The sequence below is a fragment of the Colossoma macropomum genome, unplaced genomic scaffold (assembly GCF_904425465.1).
Source record: "Colossoma macropomum unplaced genomic scaffold, Colossoma_macropomum, whole genome shotgun sequence".
Lineage (NCBI taxonomy): Eukaryota > Metazoa > Chordata > Actinopteri > Characiformes > Serrasalmidae > Colossoma > Colossoma macropomum.
Genome location: NW_023494797.1, coordinates 18,377,303 through 18,404,097, shown reverse-complemented (window position 1 = coordinate 18,404,097; position 26,795 = coordinate 18,377,303). Strand labels below are relative to the sequence as shown.

Below are 26,795 nucleotides of genomic sequence, written 5' to 3'. Positions count from 1 at the left end.
CCAGCGTCCTTGAAAATGAAAGGCATTAAGCCTCCAAGCTCCGTCACACACTAATGCTGGGGCTCGTTAACATTCCCGATGCGAATCCCACTTTTTTAATGATACTTTCTCAAAGCGAGAGAGGGCGAGAGGCGGAGCGGGTCGGGCTCTGACAGCCAAAACCCGGCAAGACAAAATTTTTTACCAACAGCGAAGACCCAAGAGTTGAGAATAACCATGCCATCAGAAAAAAACCTGCCCTGTCCACCTAACAGGCAATTAGACTGCTGGGTGGTTTGGGTTCACTTACCCAAAACACAAAATTACAGCCGTTCAAAGCGCTCGCTGGATCTCAGACCTTAATTTCACTTTAAAAAAAGCATCTAGAAAACAGAAACTGGCAGCTTGAAGGAAGAGTTTGGTCAAAATCAACCCAAATGTAGATGTTTGGTGTCTGAAATTGACTCTCAGTTTTGCTCTGGAGTTATGAGGCTAAAAGACACGTATTCACTTCGTTCCGATCAGCATGGTGCCAAATGCAAGTCTAAATCATGAGGCACTTGCCTCATGTTGTGTTTGGCAGTCTGTAATAGAGCAAGCGTTTGCTTTTAACCCAATGAAGACAACATATCTGCATTTAGATCAGACAGCTGATATGTACACAATACATATGAGGAAAAACAACCCATGAAAATGGTTGTGGACCCTTTAGAATGGTTTTGACGTTGTGACATATCCTTGTAAGTACCAAATTTTGAAGGTGATTGGCAAAAACGATGCAGCTACTTTTCTAACACAAGCTGTATTTTTTAATTTGTCCTTGCCGTTGGAAATGGGTAAAAAACAACACTCAATTCCAGAAATCCCCAACTTTTGCAGCCTACACAACCTTTTGAAAGCCCACAAGAAGATTTAACCAGGCTGAACGTTTCAAATGCAAGCAAATATAACACAATCATCAGTAGCCTATCAAATTTCACTTGACTGTATAATCATGTAACCATTTATCAGTGATAATATTCCATATTATCAAAAAACGAAACATATTCGACATATTTAGGTATTTTGATTATGTGGGTCATGCGTTTTTCCAGGCTATCCTTGGGAATGTTTAGGTATTTTAGATGTTTTATTTTTGCTAATAATTTTAACAACTGTGATATTTAATCATATTTCAAAATATTGGTTTTGTTAAATGTCTACATATTTTAATGAAGTTTTATGGTTTTGAAAAAAAAAAAAATGCTGTAAAAAAAAAGGTACCACCACTGCCCACTGGGGGGCCTGCAGACTGACAACCACTGCTCTATTTTGTCAGGGTCAGAATGGCTAACTTATTGCTAAAGGTCTGAAAGCTCGGCCAGAGAAATGATGGACAACAATGATTGCTAAGCAGATACAGCAGAGCAGAGGAGATGGAACTACATCACTTTGGCCACAATATCATGACCAAATTGCAATAAAAAAAATATATATATATATAAATATGTGTACAGTTTGTGCTCTTTTGTATGATTGGTTGGTATTGTGTAGTGTGTAGCCTTCTACGCTGTAGACAGGGGTTCAATCCCTACCTGGGTGAACACCCTACACTATACCAATAAGAGTCCTTGGGCAAGACTCCTAACACTACCTTCACCAACCTGTGTAAAATGATCAACTTGTAAGTCGCTCTGGATAAGAACGTCTGCCAAATGCTGTAAATGTACGATTTTTGTGTTTAAAGACAAACTTGAAACATGATTTCTTCTCTTTATGTGTCTGAGACTAAATGCATGAACAGAAGTCTAAAATATTCCACAACAAAATCCCAAGATAAAATCCGACGTGCCCGAGAATTGCATTATTTTCATGTGTATGAATCCGGTGGCTATTCATTCATGTAGTATTTATCTCTCCAGTGAATTGTCACAACCATTTAAACCTCCCTGACATCCAGAGGCCCCTGGGAACCGGCCCCAAAGGCCCAGTCAGTAATCCATCCTTGGATCCAGTCATGACAAAAGTACACAGCCCAGCTAAAAACAGTGGCAGCGTCTAGAAGCTTGAGTTAGCAGCAGGCCTGTATCATACAAGCGGAAAATTGCACAAATATGATTTTTCAGCGTGCTGTTTCTTAAAGTATTTGGCTAAGCACTCGTCTCTCTTTTCTTCATCACTATTCCATCCACCACTCGCTCTCTTTCTCTTTTTTCTGCACACGTTCACGTCTGCGAGTCCGGTCTCATGCACAGCTGGGCTCAAACCGGCTAAAGCAATAACGGTGATTCATGTGTGTGGAGATGTGATATATGCCCCTGTCTGCTTGCTCCCCTGCGGCTACGCCTGATATTTTCACAAGTGTCTATACAATTTGCACGATTCCGTGTGTATGTGTGTGTGTGTGTGTCTGTGAAATACGTGTGTGGACTCGCTGTCATTCAGCAGTGGCTTCTGAAAGGCTTTAGAAAAGATCCCAATGAAATCCCCCAGCGCTGTTTCGGTGCATGGCGGCTGGTTTTAAAGCCCTTCCTGCGCCGGTGGAGAAGAGCTTAGCATAGCCCTGTCCAGCGGTGGTATTTCAGCACTCACTCTAGCATGAGCCCCATTGATTACTGCTCATCCAGCACAGGAAGTGAACAGATAGATACACTAGCAGTCCAAAATTTGGACCAAAGACTTTTGAATGTATTTTTTTAACCCTTAAATGCATAGCGCAGGTTGCTAACATAGCATGATCTCATTTTTCCAACTATCTTTGTCCAGTTTTTCAGATAAGCGACCATAAATACATAGGAAATATCAAATAAAAGTTTATTATAGCTTATTCAATGATATATAAAAGCGTATACAGTGTAAAATTTAAATGATATAGTCTAGTTTAATGGTTTGAGGCATTTTAAGGACAATAAACTGTATTTACCTGTCATAAAATTACAATGAACAGCTATTTGATCGGCAAAATTTGGTCACCACTTTTCTAATATGATGAGTTCTGGATATTAATTTTATTATATGTTATTATATGGACCCCCATGGACCCTCACAGAGCAGGTACTATTTGGGTGGTGGGTCATTCTCAGTGCTGCAGTAACACTGACGTGGTGGTGGTGTGTTAGTGTGTGTTGTGCTGGTCTGAGTGGATCAGACACAGCAGTGCTTCTGGAGTTTTTAAACGCTGTGTCCACTCACTGTCCACTCTATTAGACACTCCTACCTTGTCGGTCCACCTTGTAGATGTAAAGGCAGAGACGATAGCTCATCTGCTGCTGCACAGTTTGTGTTGGTCATCCTCTAGACCTTCATCAGTGGTCACAGGACTCTGCCCACAGGATGCTGTTGGCTGGATATTTTTGGTTGGTGGACTATTCTCAGTCCAGCAGTGACACTGAGGTGTTTAAAAACTCCAGCAGCACTGCTGTGTCAGATCCACTCAGACCAGCACAACACACACTAACACACCACCACGTCAGTGTTACTGCAGTGCTGAGAATGATCCACCACCCAAATAGTACCTGCTCTGTTGGGATCCTGTGGGGGTCCTGACCACTGAAGAACAGGGTAACAAAGTATGCAGAGAAACAGATGGACTACAGTCTGTAACTGTAGAACTACAGCGTGAAACTATATGGTCAGTAGAGCTGATAAGTGTAGATACAAGGAGGTGGTTTTCAGGTTACGGCTGATGGGTGTATCTATATATTCACTCTCACTCAACTGCTGTGAAGAAAGAACAAAAAACCCAGAAACCCACAGCATTCAGAGAAAAGCCTCCATCTTCAAGCCTTTTCTAATGAAAACACAGCAAAACCAGCACAGCTGAAATCTATATGTTTCTACAGCGCCCTGAGCTTCCCCGCGGACCTGCAGATAAATACAGCTCTTTACTCTAACATTGATTGGCTGAGCTGGCAGAGAAGGTTCCTAACTCAGAAAGCGCTCTCCACAGCCACCTCCTCCTCCTCAGAACGGCTGGAACGGCTCTTTGATGGAAAAATCAGGTGCGTTTGACTCTTCGTGGACGCCTCCTCTTCACCTCTGTATTTTTAGCGCTTTCTCACAGCGGGAGCTCTCCCCAGCCTGGCTGCCTGAACTTTCTTCTCATTCCACTCCTCCAACTTTTCCTCCCTTTATGTGCCATCGGAATTAGCGTAAATATGATTTCTCGGTATAAAACAGCACATAAACGCTCGGCAAGTCTTAATTGCAAGTGGAAGCTTGGGAAACAGTTTTGATTGTTGAGTTTCTGCTCGTTTCTGACCTTTATGCTTCCATCAGGGTGGGAAGTATGGCTTCAGTAGGCAATGCGGGGTAATTCTTTAATACATCTAACTTTTAATAGTCACCAATTAGGCTGTAGAGTTTGTAGTTGCTGGTTGCATCATGTGCGTTTTTAAAATGGGAAAAATGCTACGAAGATGCCAAAATAGATCACCCTAACTAACTAACACACATTAGTGATGTATTTACTAACAAGCTTGGCTAACAAATAGGCTTCTACTGTGATGTTAAAGATAATAGATATCAAATTAGATCTAGTAAATGTTAGCAGTTTACCAAACAAGCTCTGCATGCAAATAGGTGGCAACACTTTATTAGAATAACCCACATTTGTCGATGCTAACTTTGTCTTACATTTAACCAATTGTCTATTAAATTCACTCCAATTTTCCGGAACCATGATCCTAATCCTAACCCAAACCTTGGTCCTTAATTTTACCCTAGTCTTAATCTTAAAGTGCGAAATACCCCCTAGTATTCAGGGGGTCCCATGTTGGCTGGCTTCTCCAGCATTGCCTGGCTGTTAACTCACTAACCATAGCGGTGCTGATGCTTCAATGGCAGTAAATGTTTGTTTTATCAGCTGTTCTTCTGTAAAGTCTCGGCTCTAGTTTGGTTCTGCGCTCTTCCTCACACTAACTGAGACCTTCCTCGTCTCCTCTTCTGTAGAGTCTCTGTTCTAGTGCGGTTCTGCGCTCTTCCTCACACTAACTGAGATCTTCCTCGTCTCCTCTTCTGTCTTCAGAGTGAGAAATGAGGAACAGTCACTCTTCACTCCAAACTCTTGGGAAACTGGGCGAGTTTTCAGATTTACAGATCTGCTGCAGCTCATTGTAAAGTTTTTCAGAGGAATCCGGGCAGAGTTACAGTTTCTAGGCTATGAAGGACCAACTGGGTGAACCAGTCTGCTACAGCGCCACCCTGAGGCAGAGCAGTGCTGCAGCTCTAGTTAGTTAAGAACACCAAAGACAGAAGCTGGTTGTGGGTGAAGCAGATAAACAGTGAGCTTCACTCAGGTCTGTAGTTGAGTGTCTATTTTTGTTATAACGGACAGCATGATGTCATCATTTATTTTTAAATTATTTATTTTCAGGTACCACCTGAATTTTAAGACATTCAGGGGTCCAAGAGGTTAATTAGGAGGTCCTGGACCCCACAGGACCCCCTGAATTTTGCACCTTGATCATAACCCTGACCCTGTTGAAAATCAGACAGACAGTTTGTTAGTAATTTGAACATTTGTTGATAATCTAAAAAGTGACATCCAAATAAAGTGGAACTTAATAGGCGTCTATAATGATGTTAAAGTTAATAGCCTGTGTTTATATTGTACAGTATTGTTAGGTTTCATCATGGATGGTTCTACACTATATTCTCTATATTGTATTACATATCTGAGTCTGTTAGAATGCACCATTTATATGCAACCTATCGCAGTGCATTGTGGGATTTTGCTCTGAATTCTCCAGTGTGTTTCTGAACACAGCTACAAGATAGCAGACAGTCCTAATAAAGCATATAATGCATTCTAAATAAGAATACTGCATACTTTCAGACACAGCAGAGCCAGAATGGAGAAGGAAGGTCAACAAAAGTCTTGTCTACGTCTTTGACACAGTTGTCTCGAATGTAACCGAGTCCTCGGAAGTGACGAGAAGATTCCAGCAGTTCTCACCAAGCACGGATGCTGTAACGTCAACCTGAACCCTCCTGAGGAGACATGAACCTACTTATGTCAAGCTGGCACTCAAAGTTTGACGCGGAAAAACTATCCGGGTTCTTGAAAAGTGCATGCGACATGAATTCATAACCTTTAAAATGTTCGGCACGGTCACAGAGGAGCTAACGGTGATGGATATCTGGTGACTGCGGTTGCCGTAAGACATGCCATCAAAGCTTCTCTCCGAGCTGTCGTGGAGAAAAGAGCTTTTCTTTTTTCTTTTTTTTTGGGTTTCTCATTACGGCCGGCACTTCCCGTGGTCAGCGATTGTGCTCGCAGGACGAAACCTGACTCCTAATTGCCATTCAATTACAGAGACTAATCGGCGGAGGTGTTTCGCAAACAAAAAATCCCCCGGCTCCTCACAGCCGAGGAGCTGATTTGTATTCTGTGAAAGTGACTGATGCTCATGCTGCCGCTGCTTTTGCTTTTTTGCTCCCTTCCTCTTTGAGGCCGGCATCATAAATATGCTAATGAGCCCGGCTCGGATTCGCAGCGTTAGCTACAGGTGAGGGAACACGGTGGAAAACTGGCAGCCTCTGGTGCCGCTGTTGTTGTTTCTGTAGCTGCTGCTGCTTAAAGACACGTCAGGCCGGCGGAAAGCCGCTGCTAACATGGACAGCAGCCAGTAATTGGCAGCGAATTCAGGGTGGAAGAAAAGCCCCTCAAAGAGAGCCGAGCACAGCTGCTGTCACAGAATCACCTGATGAAGGTTCTGCTCTGGACCTGTTGGCTTATCCCTGTGTTCACTGCCTTCACCATTTTGTAGCTCAGTTTGTTGTGCACATGTACGGCACGAGTCAAAAGTTTAGGGAGCTTTTTTTTTTTCATATTTTCAGTCGAATGCAATGATTTCTGCTCTTACTTTTCAGTTAAGCGGGAGACAATGATGGAAAAACAACAGAGAAACTGTGCTGAGGTGGACGTCTGAGTACTTCATCAAAATCTTGCTCGAATAATCGCTTCGCAGAGTGCCCCCTAGTGGCCGTTCCAGCAGCAGAATGGAAATTAATGCACAATAAATAACCTAGTCTCCCTGTAATTCTGTTATCTATTAACTGACACAATAAAAATAGCATTTAAGCACAATGTAAACATTTTTATAAATGCTGAATCTGCTCTTTTACCTTTCGAAAATAAAATATATTTCATTAGCATTATTGCATAATGTAAAAATGTTTAAAAACAGAAAAAAAAAAATTATTTTCCCCAATATTCTCCCCAGTTCAGTCGTATCCAGTTCCACCCACTAGTTTAGGACTCCCCCAATCACACGATACCACCAGCTCTAGGAGGGTGAAGGCAAAAACAGGCTTCCTCCGAGGCCTGTGAAGCTCCAGCCGCTAACGCAACGTCATCGGGCAGCCAAACACGCGTGGAGGAGAACGCTAACCACCAGTTCTGATAACAGACGCCTGCACTGACTAGCATCACATTGAGTGATGGGCGAAGACGGGAGGCCGTCCTACCCACCCAGAGAGAGCGAGGACAGCTGTGTTCTCTCGCAGTCCCGGCCATGGATGGCTGTATATGGTGATAGGACTAATGCTTAGATGGTTGTACCACATGGGAGCCAAAATATCTTTTTCAGATCAAAATTATACACAAAAGATGCAAAACCCTTTTTTCTCTTAATGTTGTTTACACCACAAAACCGACAGCAAGAATGTCTGCAAGTGATAAAGACATAATGTGCACCTCACAAATCAGGCAAACAGTGACACACAGGCTACTTTCCATTTTAGTAAAAATGGAAGCACAACGGAAAGTTTCACCCCCTCATCTGGCAGCTGGAGCCTCCTGAGAGCTTTTGCTCATTGCTCGGATGTGTACAACCCAGTCTGAGCTTCTTTTGGAGATGCTGACATCATCCATGAAGAAGCGGAGAACAAACTGATCCTTCAGATGTTTGTCAAAACGTTCTAGTTGCTGCAGTACAGCTGATCAGTCATCATGGTAACATCAGAGATGACAGTGATGGGTCAGTGAATTTGCATCCCGGGCAGAAGTTCTTTAGTTCTCTTCTGAATAAACTGCATGAATAAATTGCACTTTTAAGGCCTTAAAAGTGGAAGCATGAAACCTCAAGTGCATAACAGTAATAAGCAAATGTCTCAGTCCTCACAAGACAAATTAGGGTAAGACTTTCTATGAATGTCACCTTTGTAAGCATCTATAAACACATTCATAACATGTTATAATGTATTCATAAGGCATTATAAACATGGTTATAAATATTTATAAAAAAGAATTACACTGGGTTACACTTTATAGTCATGTTTATTATACATTATGAATTGTTAATATAATGCATTATAAATAGTGTTAATAACATGTTATAATGTCAGTGCCAAAGAAGTCAGTCCCAGCTTGGAGAGTGTAAAGTAAAGACAAATACCAAGCTAACGGTGGCGAACATTACCTTTCCCACACTGGGTAAAACACTGATGCCAGCTCTAGTTTAAACTCTGACATTTGAAGCCTGTAATGTGCTTTACTGTGAATGTTTTGGTGTTTCAGTAAATCCTTCAGTAAATACTTCAACTTGAAGCCTCACTCTGAACACTGGAGGAGGCTTTAGTACAGTACGCTTCACTTTACTTAGAGTGGACAAATACCACTTATGAGCTCATAATTTGTTATGAACAGTACTTATAATGTATTATGTTAACAATTCATAATGCATAATAAACATGGCTATAACGTATAATGCATTTTTATAAATATTTATAGCTATGTTTATAATGTCTTATGAATGCATTATAACATGTTATATATGTGTTTATAGATGCTTACAAAGGTGACATTCATAGAAAGTGTTACCCAAATTAGCATAATTGTGGGCAGCTCCTTTTTAAATTGATGTAAATTGTAGTGTGGCAACAAATGGGCAAGCACACCATGCTATACTAATACAGTCCTTGGGCAAGACTCCCAACTTTACATTCACCTACATCTGTAATGGATTAAATGGTTATGCTCTGGAGAAGATCATCTACCAAACTCTATCAATGTTAATACCAATTCGAATGTGCTGGAACTCAACTAAAGTGATTGGAGAAAAGTAGAAAGAAAAAACTCTGGCTTTTGAGATTTGTAACAGGTTCTTTAACGTCCTAAATGAAAGTGAAAACCTTCCAAAACAGTACCCATACTTATGTACAATAACACAGCACAGTTTCTCAAACATTTTCCAGTCATTGTTTATCATAGAGCGGCTCTGTGTTAATGCTTTGAGCATATTCATCTTCAACATTCATCAAAGTATCATCCTTGATATGAAGAGCCGGTTTTAAACAATGATTTTCACAGCACACCTTTGTTAAAATCACATATTGGCCTAAAGGTGTTTTAAACACCTGAAAGGTTTGAGTGCTGACATCACAACAAGTAGGTCTTTGGCTTTATTCCCAAGGTAGGACTTTTGGCAGGCGTTTCTTCAGTTCTGCTTTTTTTTGGCAAAGACGAATAGTAAAATGTTAACACTTTCTATGAATGTCGCCTTTGTAAGCATCTATAAACACATTTATAACATGTTATAATGTATTCATAAGGCACCATAAATGTGGTTATAAATATTTATAAAAAAGAATTACACTGAATTACACTTCATAGCCATGTTTATTATACATTATGAATTGTTAATATAATGCATTATAAATAGTGTTAATAACATGTTATAATGTCAGTGCCAAAGAAGTCAGTCCCAGCTTGGAGAGCGTAAAGACAAATACCAAGCTAACGGTGGTGAACATTACCTTTCCCACATTGGGTAAAACACTGATGGCAGCTCTAGTTTAAACTCTGACATTTGAAGCCTGTAATGTGCTTTACTGTGAATGTTTTAGTGTTTCAGTAAATCCTTCAGTAAATACTTCAACTTGAAGTCTCACTCTGAACACTGGAGGAGGCTTTAGTACAGTACGCTTCACTTTACTTAGAGCGGACAAATACGACTTATGAGCTCTTATAATTTGTTATGATCAGTACTTATAATGTATTATGTTAACAATTCATAATGCATAATAAACATGGCTATAACGTAGAATGCATTTTTATAAATATTTATAGCTAAGTTTATAATGTCTTATGAATGCATTATAACATGTTATGAATGTGTTTATAGATGCTTACAAAGGTGACATTCATAGAAAGTGCTACCAAAAAAAACATCTAAACAGCTTTCAATTTAGTATGTTAAGATCATGCAGATCAACAAACGAAGCGATCTCTTTCGTTCAAAACATTTCTGAAAAGCACAGTGTCCACAAATATTCAACGGCCAATGTAAATCATGTTCTTTGTGTCGTATCCTTGTAATTCTGAGCCCTATCCTGGTTCTAAGTTCCTCCTGCCGTGTAACCCTAGCGTCCCTAGTGCCTGCACCTTTTGTATTTCAAGTCACTTTCCTGGTTTGACCTTGTTTTCTTTTCGTAGCGGGGTAATCGAGTTTGGCTTGCCCTGTATCGTTTATGGCTATATGTGCTTTGGCTCCTGCCTCGGATATGGATAATGATGTCTATATTTGCCCCAATAAACCGATAAAATATGTTACCATGTGCTTTATTTATTTTTTGGAACGACGTACAACAATATATTTTATCAAGGACCTCCAAGCTGCTTCACTGATGTTATTTCAGAAGAGGTGCTGCCTCTCTCTCCCCTCTTTTCTCTCTCTCTCTCTCCTGCCCTTGGATAATAACAGTGCCCTCAGTATCACTTTCCTGTTGCCCACAGCGCTCAGCAGTGAGCTTATGTTACCTGCAGCTGAGTGAAAGCTGTACCTGGCCGATCGAATGTGGGTGTGATACGGAGGAGAGAAACAGAAAAGCTATATCTGCCTCACAAAGTACAGCCTGGTAACTTCTTTAGGCAGTATAAACACAAATAAACACAAATAGAGTGCACTCTTAAATAGAGTACGCACTTAAAATTCCAGGTTCCATTTAACAACCACTGATTCATAAAGAACCTTTCAACGGATCTGATCCTGCCATCCTCATTTGTGTGTGTCTGCTAGGAATGAAAGGCCTAAGTGTGTCCTATTTCTCATTTTGGGGTTCAAAGGGTGCTCGGTAGCCCTCTCGTTTGCCAATTGGCGATCTCTTACCCCAAATTTATTGTAATGCAAGCCAGGATGAGGGGATTTGTTTACAACTGGTAAAAATTATTTATTTATGTTTGTGGGTCATTCTACAGAAACGTCCACTTTTCTATCTCTCCATAGGAGTCACTGGTGTTACCGATCCTCATTGGTGTTCCACATAATAAAGGAACACCAGAGACGTTTTAATGAACAATGCATTTTACAGAATGGCTGCTACAGAGCATCAAACCACATGTTGTCCATCATGGAATATCCACTAAAATATGGAATTTAATCCATTTGTATTCTATTTTTTCACAGTTACCTCAGAATAAAGTCGGTCACACCAGTGACTTCAGCTAAAAGCTTCATATGAAATCATGAGCTAAATGAGAAAATCTCTGATAACTGAAAGACACAGTGGACTCACCATGTGCTTTTCTTCATAGATCCTCAGAAAACAGGTAAAAGGAAGTCAAGTGATGTCATCAGTGTGACTTTTATTACAAAATAAGAGATTTTTTGTTACGCGGTAACACCAGTGACACGACTCCTGAAACAAGGATCAAACAAGTTTTATGCCTAGTTTGTATAGAATCTTAACCTTATGTGAACTGTCAAAACTGTTCATTTATTCAACGTTTTTTTAAAGAACCATCCTTTTAAAGGGAACCAAAAGTGGTCCAAACAATGGGCCTCATTCACCAATATCTTCCTATTTTATTTATTTATTTATTTTTTTTACCGTGATCTTTAGAAAAGGTCCTACGTCAAATTCATGGCATGTTGTTAAAGCGCAGAACTGTTCTCACCTTCATGCTCTTGAGTGTGTGTAGATTCTGTTCTTACCTAAGAAAAAATCCCCATCATGTTTGAAAGCATCCATAAACACATTCATAAAATGTTATAATGCATTCATAAGGCATCATAAACATGGCTATAAATATTTATTTAAAAAGTCACACATTATAGCCATGCTTATTATGCATTATGAATTGTTAACATAATACATTATAAGTACTGTTCATAACAAATTATAAGAGCTCATAAGTCGTATTTGTCCGCTCTAAGTAAAGTGAAGCGTACTGTACTAAAGCCTCCTCCAGTGTTCAGAGTGAGGCTTCAAGTTGAAGTATTTACTGAAGGATTTACTGAAACACTAAAACATTCACAGTAAAGCACATTACAGGCTTCAAATGTCAGAGTTTAAACTAGAGCTGCCATCAGTGTTTTACCCAATGTGGGAAAGTCAATGTACACCACCGTTAGCTTGGCACTAACTTAACACTGCATATCCAATAGAATGCTAGCAGAAATTAGCATTACTGTACTGTAGTGTAATGTAACAGAGTGAAGAGTTCTAGTGTTTGACGTTAGAACCAGCGAGGGAACAAATTACAATGACGGCACTCCACTATCTCACCTCTCCCTCTCCAGTGACTTCACTCCACAGTAACCACTTCACTTTACGCTCTCCAAGCTGGCACTGACAGTATACCATGTTATTAACACTACGTATAATGCATTCTATGAACAGGTCATAATGTATAATAAACATGGCTATATAGTGTAATTCAGTGTAATTCATTTCTATAAATATTTATAGTTATGTTTACAATGCCTTATGAATGCATTATAACATGTTATAAATGTGTTTATAGATGCTTACAAATGTGACATTCATAGAAAGTGTTACCAAAATTTCTTCTTAAGAACGGTTGGTGAATGAGGCCCAGTGTTTTTGGGCAGCTTTATTTTTAAGAGTAAAGAATGGGCTGATTAACTTTTTAACTATTAATACTGAATTAGCTCTTATATTGTGATATATTTGGGAAATATCACAGTATTGACTTTTATATACTGTACATTTCAGAGCCTCTATTTAAAAGTTCATGCAGAACAGCACTGTAACCCACAGTGGGGATGAGTGTAACTCTGTTTGTGTGGCTGAGACTGAAAGAATGAACTCTGGAAAGCCATTAAAAAGCTTAGGCATAATTATGAACTACAAGGACCTGATTTTGCTCTTGCCTGCGTATGGTAATATTTCTCATTACTCATCTGTGTCCCTGCATCGCCTCACTGTTTATGCATGCAGGCACGAAGGCAGGAGTATTAATAACAATAAAGATCCTTCAAGCCAGCGTGATATTTGCTGCTTTTTTTTGTATTTAATTTACAGTATATATTTTATTTATTTTCCTTAGTAACCCGCACTGAAAGCAGGCAAATTCTTTTGGGCAAAACGATATCAGAACGAATGTGATACATGCACATTTTTGGTGGGAAAGAAACTGAGTTAATGATAATTTGTTCAAACATAAAATCTCTTGTTCACGTCCCTCGATTTGCCTTTAATGATGAGAGGGGATTTAAAAGCAAATAAAGGAATATTTGAAAGCAATTATTGGGGAAATGAGATAAAAAAGAATGAACAAAAATGCTCAGCTCAAGGGTCCAGTCATTAAGTCTAATCATTACACTTAATGGAGGGAGAAAAAACAATAAAAAAACAGAAATAAATACGATTGTCGATAATCAAAGGAACATTCCTAGTTTCTATCTTCCAGGATGTCGTTTAACAAACGCAGTCATTTCAAATTCCTCTGTTTCTTTCTTTCTCTTTTATTTCTCTTCTGTTTTTTTTTCCCACATCAATAACATCATAATTACGTCTTCGGTTATTACGCTATTCTAATTACCACTCCAGAGCTTTGCTGTGTATCCAAGAATGTTAATGACGGGGTTATAAAAACACTCGTCGAAGACATCTGCATCTCTGCGAGCTTTTCAATCACCCGCAAGACGTTTCATCCATAATTAAAATGTACGAGGTTAATAAAAGGCCCGTGTCTTGTCTTTTGTCCCGGCGAATATTTCTGTCACTCCGGAGGAAGCGCCGGGATATTTTTCCTTTTTAAGCAGCTACGTTACAAAGCTCTGAATGACGTTCAGCTGCCAAAAGCCTTTCAACCCCCAGCACCCCCCCCACCCCTTCCCAAAAAAAACCCTTTTCATTTCCTGGAAAACGGAGGAGTAGCTGTGGTTTTCAGACAGGCCGGTCCCGAAGGAGGACGCAGGAAGCTGCAGCGTCTGGAAGTGATTTGAGGGAAAGGAAAAATAAAATGCTTGGGATTCTTAAGGTTAGGGGACACAAGACAAACGGCTAAAGAGCCTGAGGGCCCGCCGGGAGGGCAAAGGAACCGAAAACCACACTCTTACAAACAAAGGTGCAGAAAAAGGAGTTCTGGGGAGCCAATTTTGGTTCCTAAAAAGATTCAAATCAAATCCTCTTTAACGAATTTTGTAAACAAGTTGGGCAAGAATGGAGAATCTAACATAAAGTTTCTACACTAATAAAAGATTCTCTTTAGAACTGCATGAGAACCAAGCCAAGAACCACTTAGGAACCTTTCTTTTTAGTGCAAACTCAAGTAAAAGTATTGTTCACTCTTACAAATAAAAGTGCCAAAAAGAGGCCAGACAGAGCCACTTTTGATTCTCCATAGAACCTTTCAGATGATGGTTCTTCAGAGAACCAATTTTGAAAATGAGATGAGCAGAATCTAATGTAAATGTTTCTACACTAATGAAATGTCCTAGAACCATACATCCAAGCCAAGAGCCACTTTTGGTGGATGTCTGGTTTTGGCAAAAGAAATCCAAAAGTGGTTCTTGGCTTGGTGACATGTGTTTTCAAAGAACCAAAGGTTCTAGGAAGGACCCACAAGTTAATATAGAATTTTTATATCATGTAAATGTTCTTCAAGCATTTAAAATGTTTCTCATAATCACAAATCTCTTTTTCAGACATGGTTCTTTTGGGAAACAAACATGTTGCTTCTGTGGAACTTCAGATTGATGGAGAATATGGTTGTATGGTTCTGTATAGAACCATTTTTAAACAGTTATGTTCACTAAAATAATAGCAACAATAGAAGAACACTTTTTGGTGCTATATAGAACCCTTTACCATGCAGAGAATCCTTTAAGCATGCAAATGGTTCTTTGAGGGTTCATGGTTCTATAAAGAATCCAGAGCAGAGTTACAGTTTCTAGACTATGAAGGACCAACTGGGTGAACCAGTCGGCCACAGCGCCACCCTGAGGCAGAGCAGTGCTGCAGCTCTAGTTAGTTAAGAACACCAAAGACAGAAGCTGATAAACAATGAGCTTCACTGAATCTGTACTATTTTTCCATAATGGACAGCATAACGTTATAATAAGTTTATTTTTAGGCCCCCCAGAATTTTGATTTTGAGACTTTCAGAGGGTTTAGAGGTTGATTAGGAGGTCTTGGATCCACCAGGACCCCCTGTATTTTGCACCTTGGATTTATGTGACAAAACAAAAAGAAAAAGCTGTTTTTACCGCTTAGTATCTTTATATGGACTGTATGGACTGATGAGTGAATATTTTTAAAAAATGAGAAAAAATTAAGCTCTTAAAGTAACTTACAGAGCCACAGTGGAACTTCTGAGTCCATCCAGCGTCAGAAACTGAAGTTTGCTCAACTCTATTCTTCTCTTTTTAGATCTTTTTGGTCTTAAATAAACTGCCAAAGCTCAGAGGAGTGATCAACAGTAAAGCAGAACGGCAGCTGAACCAGAACAACAGACTGAAATTAAACCCAAATAAAAAGAGAATTAGTAAATATCAATGACTAAAATGGAACCGAGGAAATCTAGAAAGCTTTAATCGCTAACAGACTTGAACTAAAGTATCGTTTAAGCACAAATATATCAAAACTGAACGAATGAACTGGAACTAATCACTCGATTCCAGGCTTGTGAGCTTTGCTGAAAAAGTCGACGTGGGCAGTTTCAAGTTTGGCCCAGAAAAATAGAGTTTTGGGTTGAAAAGCGACGATCAAAGCTTCCGATTTTCAACTCGGCCCACAATGGGGCACTAAATATACTTCGGCCAATCTCGGCGCTGAGCTTCGTTTTTTTCAATCTTTTTATAGCATTTGCATCTGTGAGCCGCTGCCTCGCCGGAGCTACATGACTGACAGCTTTATTGTTCGACTGTTTTTGTCAAAGAGATTATTGAAGACCAAGCCGTGCGGCGATAATCATCATTTCATTCTCAGGACCTTTTAAAGGCAAAGCCGTCCCTCAGAGGAAGAGGTTAATTCACTGAGTCGGTAAACAGAGAAATTAAGCCCTAAAAGCACTTCGAGTGGACGAGCGACTGAAACCGATAAGGCCGGTGGATCCGCGGCGATGGAAACAGAGCAGAGCTGCGGCGCATTGAGGAGGAATTTTCTGGAAACGTCAGGAAATAAATATAGTGGACTCGTCCTGATCAGCGCACTGAGGGGAGAGAGGGAGATTCAGCAGGCATTGCTCTCTCTCTCTTTCTCTCTCGCTCTCTAGCTCTTCTATCTTCCTCTTCATTCTTTCTTTTCTCTCCCTTCTTTCTTCACATCCTTTATCTATTTTCTCTCTATTTCTTTCTCTTCATTTTCTCTTTCTTCCTCCACCACTGTTTCTCTCTTTCTTCACTTTCCCTGTCCGTTCTTACTCATTTCCTTATCTTCTTTCTCTCTCTCTCTTTCTTCTTTTCTTTCTTTGTCTCCATGTCCTTTCTCACTCTCTCTTTTTCTCTACTGTTTTGTCTTCACTTGTATCTCTTTTTCGCTCTTTATGTTTTACTCTGTCTGTCCTCTTTCTTTCTCCCCCTTTCTTCATTCTCTTCTCTCTCTCTCTCTCTTTCTCATTCTCTCTTTCTTTCTTTCTTTCTTTCTTTATCCTCTCTCTCTCTTCTCTCTCCCCCTCTCTCCCTCTCTTTCTTTCTTTTCTATCTCCTCTCTCTCTCTCTCTCCCTCTCTCTCCCCCTCTCTCCCTCTCTCTCCCCTTCTCTCTCTCTCTCCTTCTCTCTCTCTCTCTCTCCCTTTCTCTCTCTCTCCCTCTCTCCCTCTCTCTCACCCTCTCTCCCCCTCTCTTTCTCTCTCTCTCTCTCTCTCTCTCTCTCTCTCCCTTTCTCTCTCACTCCCTCTCTCTCTCTCTCCCTCTCTCTCCCTTTCTCTCTCTCTCCCCCTCTCTCTTTCTCTCTCTCCCTCTCTCTCTCTCTCTCTCTCTCTCTCTCTCTCTCTCCTCTCACTGAAATCTGCTGAAGCTGTAGACCAGGTTCTGAGAGTTTTGCCGTGGGGTCTCAGGCTCTATCGAGACGCGTCATCGGAGAAACTCTGCATTCTAATCTGACTGAACAGCAGCTTCGCAGAGGGAAACAAAAATCGAGCGAAACTCTTATTTCATAGTCACTGAGCTGATCTCGTTCTTGGGCAGGTGCAGCGGACCTGAAACTGTCTCCATGGCTGTTAACCAAACACAGAAGACGTCGGGGTGATGAGCAGGAAGGAGGAGAGGCGGCAGAGTAAACACGCCGAGCAAAGAGAGACGAACGGAAAAGCACACAGAGAGTCAGAGGCCACGGCACTGCCTCCATTTCCCTTATCAGCCTAGAAGACATGAACCGCAGAGGCCGTTTAAAAGGAACATTTCAGCCCTGAACCCTGAACACAACTCACCACCATTAACATATTTCACCTGACAGACGTGTGGAAAACATCACTGAACAGAGACAAAACATCCCCCATCATAACTTAATCAATAAAATCAATTTAATCAATAAGATATTCTGTTCTGCTATTAGATGCAAACATTTATATTAGTTTATAAACACTTTATAAAGTTCAGCTGCAACTTTACAACAGCAAACTTACAAAAGATGGTTATTCAAGGGTTCTAGTAAAGAAAAAAGGACAGTCAAGGAACCCTTTGTATGATTAAAGGGTTCTTTACGTTGATGGACAATGTGTTATATATGGTTCTATATAGAATTTTTGATGTTCTATGTAACACCATAAAGAACCATTTGTATGATTAAATGGTTCTTTACATCATCAAGTGTTCTTCAGATTGATAGAGAATGTGTTCTATGTAGAACCTTTTGAAAATAGTTCTATATAGCACCAAAACAGATTCTTCTATTGATACAATGCCAAGCTTGCAATAATAGAACACTTTTTAATGTTTTATAGAACCTTTGCCAAAAGGTTCTATATGGAACCATCTACCGCACACTCCCCATCAGTCTGAAGGAAAAGAATCTTTTAATCATACAAATGGTTCTTTATGGTGTTACATAGAACATCAAAAATTCTATATAGAACCATATATAACACATTGTCCATCAATGTAAAGAACCCTTTCATGATGCAAAGAACCCTTCAATCATGAAAATGGCTCTTTGCATAGCACCAAAATGGGTTCTGCTATTGTAATGATGTAAAGCTTGTAATAATAGAAGAACCCTTTTTGATGTTATAAAGAACCCTTGTCAAAAAGTTCTATATAGAACGATATACAACACATTCTCTGTCAATGTAAAGAACCCTTTCACAGTGCAAAGAACCATTTAATCACGCGAAGGGTTCTCTGAGTGTTCATGGTTCTATGTAGCACTGTTTTCTTTACTAAAGAACCCTTGAAGAACCATCTTTTTAAATGTGAGGTAATTTCAGTGTAATTACTGCCACAAGTCAGTATCTGTGTTGATGCAATATATTCCATTCATGAGAAACCGATATACAGATCTGAGTCAAGTCAACTCAAACATTTGGTGATTTTACTTCACTCAGGATATTTTTGAGTCTCATTTGCTTTATTATTTCTCAAACATTTCAACTACCATTTATATTTATCAGTCAATGTATCTAATGGGATAATTCAGTATTTTTCATCCTCATTCACTGACAATGAAGCAAATGGGCAGCACATTGGCTACCATTATAAGCCTGTTTTGAGTCAGTGAGTGTTCTCTTATTTTCTAATTTCAGGAAAAAGTGTTGAAATGATTGTCTTGAGCACTACAGATGCAGGAGTATCACGAGGCCAGACATGATCTCATGACAAGAATATCTGGGGAAAACCATGAGAAACTTGGGGCTAAATGTGGGTGTTATCGATTGTACTCCAGACATTTTATAGGGGATGTACCTTTGGGTGGGTTTTCGCCATTTATTTTTATTATTATTAACACCTTAAATGACCATGGCTGACCAGCAGGCCTGAAGTTTTATTACACACTGCTATAACCTAAGAATAGTGCAGCCAGTTTGCGCTGAAGTCCCTGTAGTTACTGAATAATAAGCCTTAGTATGTAACAAGCGTGTGATTTTAAGGGGTTATTACATATTCCACACATTTGCACATTTTGTAAAGTCAAAAGATGCTTAAAACCCTACAAATTCAGACAGAGGACCATATCCTCTATTTGAACTAGTGACATATGAACTATTAACTGTTGGAATAAAACCTCGCATCTCAAAATGGTAACTTTACAGGAGAAGGCAAAAACCTACTTTAATTTTAATGTAAGTCAATGGAACCAGACGTTTGTCCAAGTCATTTTGAGCTGTGTATTTTGGTCCATTCATCCTGAAATTTAAACACAATGTAAAGAGCAATGAGTGTTTTCATATCGTGCCAAAACTGAAAAACAACAAAATATGAAGATACAACGTTTTGACAGCCACGATACATGTTGTACAGCACCATGCACCACTGCATGTCACCTGCATATATTTATGTGATATTATTTACTTATTTTTGCACTGCACTCTATATTTTATGGTTGTTTTAGTATATTTTATTGTATATATTTAATTCTTCTATTTATGCACCTATAATGGCACTTGGCAATACTTTCACTCTTGTTTTGCTCTTTACTGTACTTTGTGCTACTGTAATAGACGACTTTCCCTCTGGGATAAATAAAGTTATCTATCTATCTATCTATCTAGAATTCCAGATACTTCCAATAATGTGGTGGAAAAACAACCTAACGAGAACTGTGGAGCTTTGAGGCCTCCATCAATCAGAAAAACAGCAACCCTGAGCTGCTTCTGGAACATTTCAAAGAGCATCAGAGGAGATGTGCCTCCATCAACCAAGACAATTTGAGGTCCAAGCTTCCATCTTATTAGGGTTTAAGGCCCCTTGGAGATGGCTAGAAATAGTATACAAGTGGACATCCTGTCTAAAAGTGGCTAAAACTGCCCAGTCCAGCACCACGAACTCTGGTTCTCTCTGTCACCCTTAAGAACATCCTCTGACACCCACCTGCCAGCAGGGAGGCCTTTCAGAGCACAGTGTAAACTGCTGATTAGGTGTAAATGACTCAAAATAGCAGAAAATGATGTTATAAACGTCACCAACTGGGCCGATCCGTCCAACAGGGATCAAATAAAGGAAAAGTGCAAAAAAGCGCGATGCCTCTCGTTATCAATCCGTCCGTTTGTCTCGGGTGTCATTAATTACCAATAACCCCCCCGTCCAGGCCTGACACGCCTGTTTGTGAATAACATTCCAATATATCATTGACTCCATAGCAAGCAGCAAGTTAATGAGTCACATTGCAGAGTCAATTAGCAGAGGCGCTTTGCCGGTGGGAGTCAGTATAGAGGAAATTATCCAACACTCTGCACCCAAACATGACATGACTGGGTGGATTAATATTGAAGATCACAGTGGAGGAGGACTCTGACCTGTTTAAGAGGACGATCGTGGAATTAATTGAACCGAAATAAAATTCAAAATGATATTTAAGCTTCTTCATTGCAGTTGAGACACAAGACGTCACAGAAGTATTTATTTAAAACTCATCTATGATCCACTGAATTTTGGCTATTTCAGCAATACTTGGGGATATTTTAGTGAAATCAGAAATTTACATAATCTCAAATCAACTTTCAGACAATTGTGTAACATTTGTACACAAAGGTTTGAAAACTTCAAGTGAAATTAAATGTTTTGTTGAATTTGAATTTCTGTGCAAATTTTAGAACACAATTTCTATTTATTTACATGTGGTTGGTATTGTGTAGTGGTGACCTCCTCTGCCTTCTCTGCTGTTGACTGGGGTTCAATCCCTGCCTGTGTAACCACCCTACACTATACCAATAAGAGTCCTTGGGCAAGACTCCTAACACTGCCTTCACCAACCTGTGTAAAAATAAATAAATTGTAAGTCGCTCTGAATAAGAGTGTCCGCCAAATGCCGTAAAAGTATTTGCTGAATTTAACAAGTTGGAAAAACAAAATACAAAAGGTGCTATAACTTTTGCATATTTTATGTTTATTTATTTATTTTCTGGTATGTTAATTTCAGAAAAAAAAAAACAATAATTGTGCATTAAAATGTGCAGAAGTATAGAAATGTACCTGCACCTCTACCTTTTTTTATCTGACAGTGCTACTGTGCCAATTTTGAATATTTAAAACTATGACAATATCTGCACATATATGTCAATACCTTGAAATATATGCACATATGTAGATATGTGGTATAAAATAGTGTCAGTTTTTTTAATATTTACATGTATGTCAAACATATGTGAGGAAATATATTAGAAGCCTATATGTAGATAAATTTTGAAAAATATATGGAAACATATTTCCTTTGCATATGGACAGGTATACCAGACAGGACTAGCATTAGTAAGCTAGGATTGCTAATGCTAGTCCTGTCTGGTATACCTGTCCATAGTTGCTAATGACATTTTCACATATGGCTGAACTAATGAAGCCACAGATGGCTTATAATTGTGTCAAACCAAAGCAAGCATGTTTCAATAGTCACTATTAAGGGATTTATGAATATTATTGACATTTTATTGGAAACGTTTCAATCAGACGAGCATTAGCATTACCACCCTGACATACACTAGCATTCAAAAGTTTGGACTCACTTGCCACATTAAGAATTTTGGCAGTGAAGATTTTGGCATGCAGTTAGCACCATGCTAATCGGTAAAGCCTCCATTACTTGCTAACAAGCCTTATAGTTCCATTGCAAAGCTAACAAAGCAAAATTTTGATGTTTTGGTTTGTGTCTTAAAGTGGGAAAGTCCTTTAAATCCACAGAGCGCCCCCTAGGCTATGATAGCTTATGTTTTAGGAAGTGTGTGATAACGTATATCACACATTTTATTAGCCTTTGAAAGTCTGCAGCAGTGTTATCGCCAGGCTGGATGTTAGCTGAGCCTCAGGCTAAGCTAAAGCAACAATGCGCACCACTTCAGCCACTGCTTTGCTTTTTTATTTCTTTACATAATAACCTTCTTCTATGCGTCTTGCTTGTGCCTGATGGGGCTTTTACTCACTGACCACCATTTCAAAAGCAGCACAAAAGAGAAGAGAAGCAGCGAAGGCCGGCGAGTTTGACCTGAACTGGCTCCAGCGCACAAGGCTGTACTTTTTCTCCAGAAGTAGGAGAAATTAAGAAGATATTAATTTGACAGATATCAAAGGAAGCAAGGGCAATCCTCTTTTTCATTCTTGCGAGTAGAGGAATGAGATTGCTAATCCTCCGGGGCTTACATTTGTTTTCCGCGTCTCCGTTTGATTCCTTTAGGATTTATGAATCATTGGTAATCCCACAGGACGGGAGTTTCACTTTCTTCCTTCATTTAGCCATGCCACTTCTTCCTCCCCGATAGCTGCTGAATGGCTCTGAGCCGGCCAATCTGCTGCGCACTAGCCCAGTGTCTAAATGAATTATAATAGATGAAGTCAATCTGTAGAAACCAGCCCTGTTTCTCTATTCATTTCCTCCACAATTCTAAGAAAAAGACTTCAAAATTCAACATAATATGTGGATCCTAAAAAATAAACTCACAAAAGCGTAAAATATTCATTGATTTTTCTAAATTTCTGCATAATTCAGTGGCTGAGGCATAAACAGAGTGATTCAGAGTGGTTTGGTGTGAAATGGTTGATTGTAGAGACTCAGATTTCTTTATGATGGTGGTCTTTGAGTTTTAAAATAGTGGCTAATGTGAAAAAAAATAGAAATTATAGACAGTTTTATTCCCCTCACAACTCTCTGCATGTGCTTATTTACTTTAAAAATGCAATTCATGCCAAAACCTTCTCAAAACTATCATAAATCAATGTGTCAGACATCAGGCGATGTATTCATAATCATTTTATGGAACAACTTTCACCACCACTGTGAACAATTCTGACTCGGTTCTAGTTTCTAGAACACAGCATTTCACACCAAACCACTCGGAACAACCCTGTTTACATCTTAAACATGTTTTAATGGAAAATCAGTGGAATTCTCTGTTTAAAATTGACAGTTTTGGCAAAAATTATTCTATATATATTACTGAAAAGGGGTTTATTCATAATAATAGTGCAACCATTTTAGTGCTATGTAGGACTATTTTTAACAAGGTTCTTTAAATAACCATATACAACAGGTTTACCACTAAAAAGAAGAACCATTTGGCCATATGAAGAACCACGTATGCATTCAAATGATTATTTGAGTGCCCATGGATCTCACTGCTTTTACCAAAGAACCCCTTTGTCACGATTTGGTTTTCCACCAAAGAGAAGAACCATTTGGCCATATGAAGAACCACGTATGCATTCAAATGATTCTTTGAGTGCCCATGGTTCTCACTGCCTTTCCCAAAGAACCCCTTTATCAGGTTCTGGTTTTTCACCAAAGTGAAGAACCATTTGGCCATATGAAGAACCACTTATGCATTCAAATGATTCTTTGAGTGTCCATGGATCTCACTGCCTTTACTAAAGAACCCCTTTATCAGGATCTGGTTTTTCACCAAAGTGAAGAACCATTTGGCCATATGAAGAACCACTTATGCATTCAAATGATTCTTTGAGTGTCCATGGATCTCACTGCCTTTACTAAAGAACCCCTTTATCAGGATCTGGTTTTTCATCGCGTATGCATTCAACCTTTTCTAAAGAACCCCATTAGTACAATTTAGTTTTTCACCAAAGTGAAGAACCATTTGGCCATGTGGAGAACCACTTATGCATTCAAATGGTTCTTTGAGTGCCCATGGTTCTCACTGCCTTTCCCAAAGAACCCCTTTATCAGGATTTGTTTTTTCACCAAAGTGAAGAGCCATTTGGCCATATGAAGAACCACTTATGCATTCAAATGATTCTTTGAGTGCCCATGGTTCTCACTGCCTTTACTAAGGAACCCCTTTATCACGATTCTTAGCATTTTCGAGCTAATCAGACCGGCTTCAATGCTATAAATCTGATCGAAGTGGCACAAACATCTAGCAAGTCGCTCTGAGCTGAAACAGTGGGCCGTGATATTGATTTGTCATTTCTGTATCTCGGTTTAATCAAAACTCCAAGCTTACAATCGATAGCGTCGGCGGATTTGAAATACATTAGTGGCATATCAAAAATCCAGGAAAATCCTTCCAGACACGGGGAGGTAGCTTTAGCAACCCTGCGCTTCGGAAAGGACAGAGTCTGCTTATCTATTTATAGCCACAAACTACAAACTGGCTGTGAGGAAATCAGTCACCCGCCATGGCAACAAGACAATAAATCTGGTCTTTCGGCCGTGCGGCTGGAGGTAAACCCATAATCTCCATCTAAAAGCCAGCAGGCTAAGAGTTCAGCCTGCATGTTTGTTTTGGTAACACTGGAGCCTTTTGGTTAAACGGTTAAGGACAACAGTCATCTGCACATGAAGAGATAAAGGCCTCCATAAACGTCTCCCAGAGCCTGATTTATTCCGCCGTAGGGTTCAGGGTCAAAGGTCAAAAGCCCTGAGGGTGGGCTGGCTGATGCAGAGAAAAACAGCTTTCCCCTCTGTTGAAAATCTGTGAATCTGAAATGTAAGAATTATTTATAATAATGCTCATTTTGTAAGGTTGCTGTCTATTTTAGACACTTTTACTGTTTATGTTGTCATTTTAGTCTGCACTGTTTTCCCACATGCAAAAAGAGTTAATCTCCGTATGTTTTCGTAGCGAGTTTGTTACATATTTCCATGCATTTTCCAACATACAGATCTGTAAGATATGTTTCATGTACATGTGTGGAAATATTTCAATATGCATATGTAATAATATAAAAAACCTCCAAAAAAGTAATTTTACAAGAGAAGAACAAAAATGTTCTTTAATTTCAATTTATTTCAATTTAAATTTTAAATTTTAAAAATGTTCTTAAATTTCAATTCCAAAGTCTTTTGGACCACTTCTAGTGATAGTCTAATGGATTTTGGCTTCATTTGCATGAAATTTGGTAGCTAGTATTTTAAAATTGTATCAATAATTTTGCAATATTCAAAAACAACACACATATCATCGTGAAAACCACGTATCTCCATTTTTGTTGATTTTTAGTTTTCTACATCATTTCAACACATGAGCTGTTCTTTACATTGTGTAAAAATTTCACAATGAATGGACCAATAGAAATGCTCTAAAATCACTTGGAACAAAATCTCTTTACATTGACTTACATTGAAAGCTAAAAGTGTTTTTGCTCTCTCCTGTAAAGTTCATATTTTGGATATTTTACTTGTTTTTCATTGGACAACAACAATATTTCTGTATATTTATAGGCTACCTCATCATAATAATACTTGATAGAAGTTAAATTAGCTGGCAATCCAATCAGAACATTTGACCTGATAAGATTATTTAATATCAGTATATTTTTTTCACTAAAAACAGGTTAAATTCTGTTCATGTATTTTACAGTCTAATATTGTATAATACATTATACAATACATTGCCAGCATTTAAGATGATTTCACTCGCCAATGTATCATCGCTGAAGTGTCCATTTCTTTCTGGTCACACCGAAGACACCAGCAAGCTAATGAAAGCTAATGATTAGCATTAGTAACTAATGACACTATGACAAATGTCTGAACACATCAATCCAAAGTGAATATGGTTCAATAGTCAATATTTTAAAAATAAATGATTTCTAAATATTAATGAGCAAAGGTCAAAGCCCTGAGGGTGGGCTAGCTGATCCACACCACGCTAAAGACAAACAGCTTTCCTTCCCCACTACTAACAATGGAAGCTTGTCAAGTGAAACAACCTGAAATATAAACAATACATCTAATATTCCTTATTATACAGCAGCTATTTGACAGTTTAGAAGATCCAACGTTTTTCTAGATATTTATACTGAAGTTAATTAAGTCATTTTATAGTGAAACTGTCTTAATTAATTATATAATTGTTTGAAGGAAGTCAGTGAAATAAAGATGTTTCAATTAAATATTCATAATGATTTATATTACATACAAATTGTTGCACACATTTAAGATGCTTTTACTTCCCTTTGCTTTCCAGTTGCACCAAAGGCAGGTCCAGCATGATCAAGCTAATGATTAGCATTAGTAACTAATAACACCCTGACACTGACGTTTTACTGGAAACAGACAACTTCATGCATTTCTTTTCAATTGGAATGGCATTAGCATTGGCAGCTACTGCTACCCGGGCATACATGGGTTAAAATCACGTCGAACCAAAGTGACCACGTTCCAATAATTAATATGTTAATGGGATTTCTGAATATCAGTGAGCAGATGCACTAATGGTATGCTACCTAACGCAAAACTGCACCAAACACTTTTCATAGAAAACAACCAGCTTTACCCATCAGACTGTCATTAGCATTAGCAGCTAATGACTGAGCTGACATATGGCTGAACTAAAACAAGTAATCCAGTGGTCAGTATGTGAAATGTAAAGGATTTCCGAATGCTAATTCGTTCCAATAGTGAATACTTAAGGATTAAAAAAAAACACTGAATATTAATAACCAACTGTCAAAGCATTAATGTTGGGCTCTCTAATAAAAATTCCAGTAAGCATGTTTTATTCCAAACAAACAGCTTTCCTGATTTCTTTTCAAGCAGACTAGCATT

General features: G+C 38.9%; 1 protein-coding gene across 2 annotated transcripts in view; it reads right to left on the bottom strand.

Annotated features, from left to right (window-relative positions):
- The window catches only part of cdh11 (cadherin 11, type 2, OB-cadherin (osteoblast)), a 127,533-nt gene that overhangs the window by 53,341 nt on the left and 47,397 nt on the right, over positions 1 to 26,795 (bottom strand). Inside the window, exon 1 of one of the 2 annotated variants that reach the window (XM_036584465.1) lies at positions 19,414 to 19,432. The exons of the other annotated variant lie outside the window; for it this stretch is intronic. The gene's annotated coding sequence lies outside the window, so the exon portion shown is untranslated. Of the gene's footprint in view, positions 1 to 19,413; positions 19,433 to 26,795 lie in introns of those variants that run through there. 2 annotated transcript variants of the gene reach the window in all.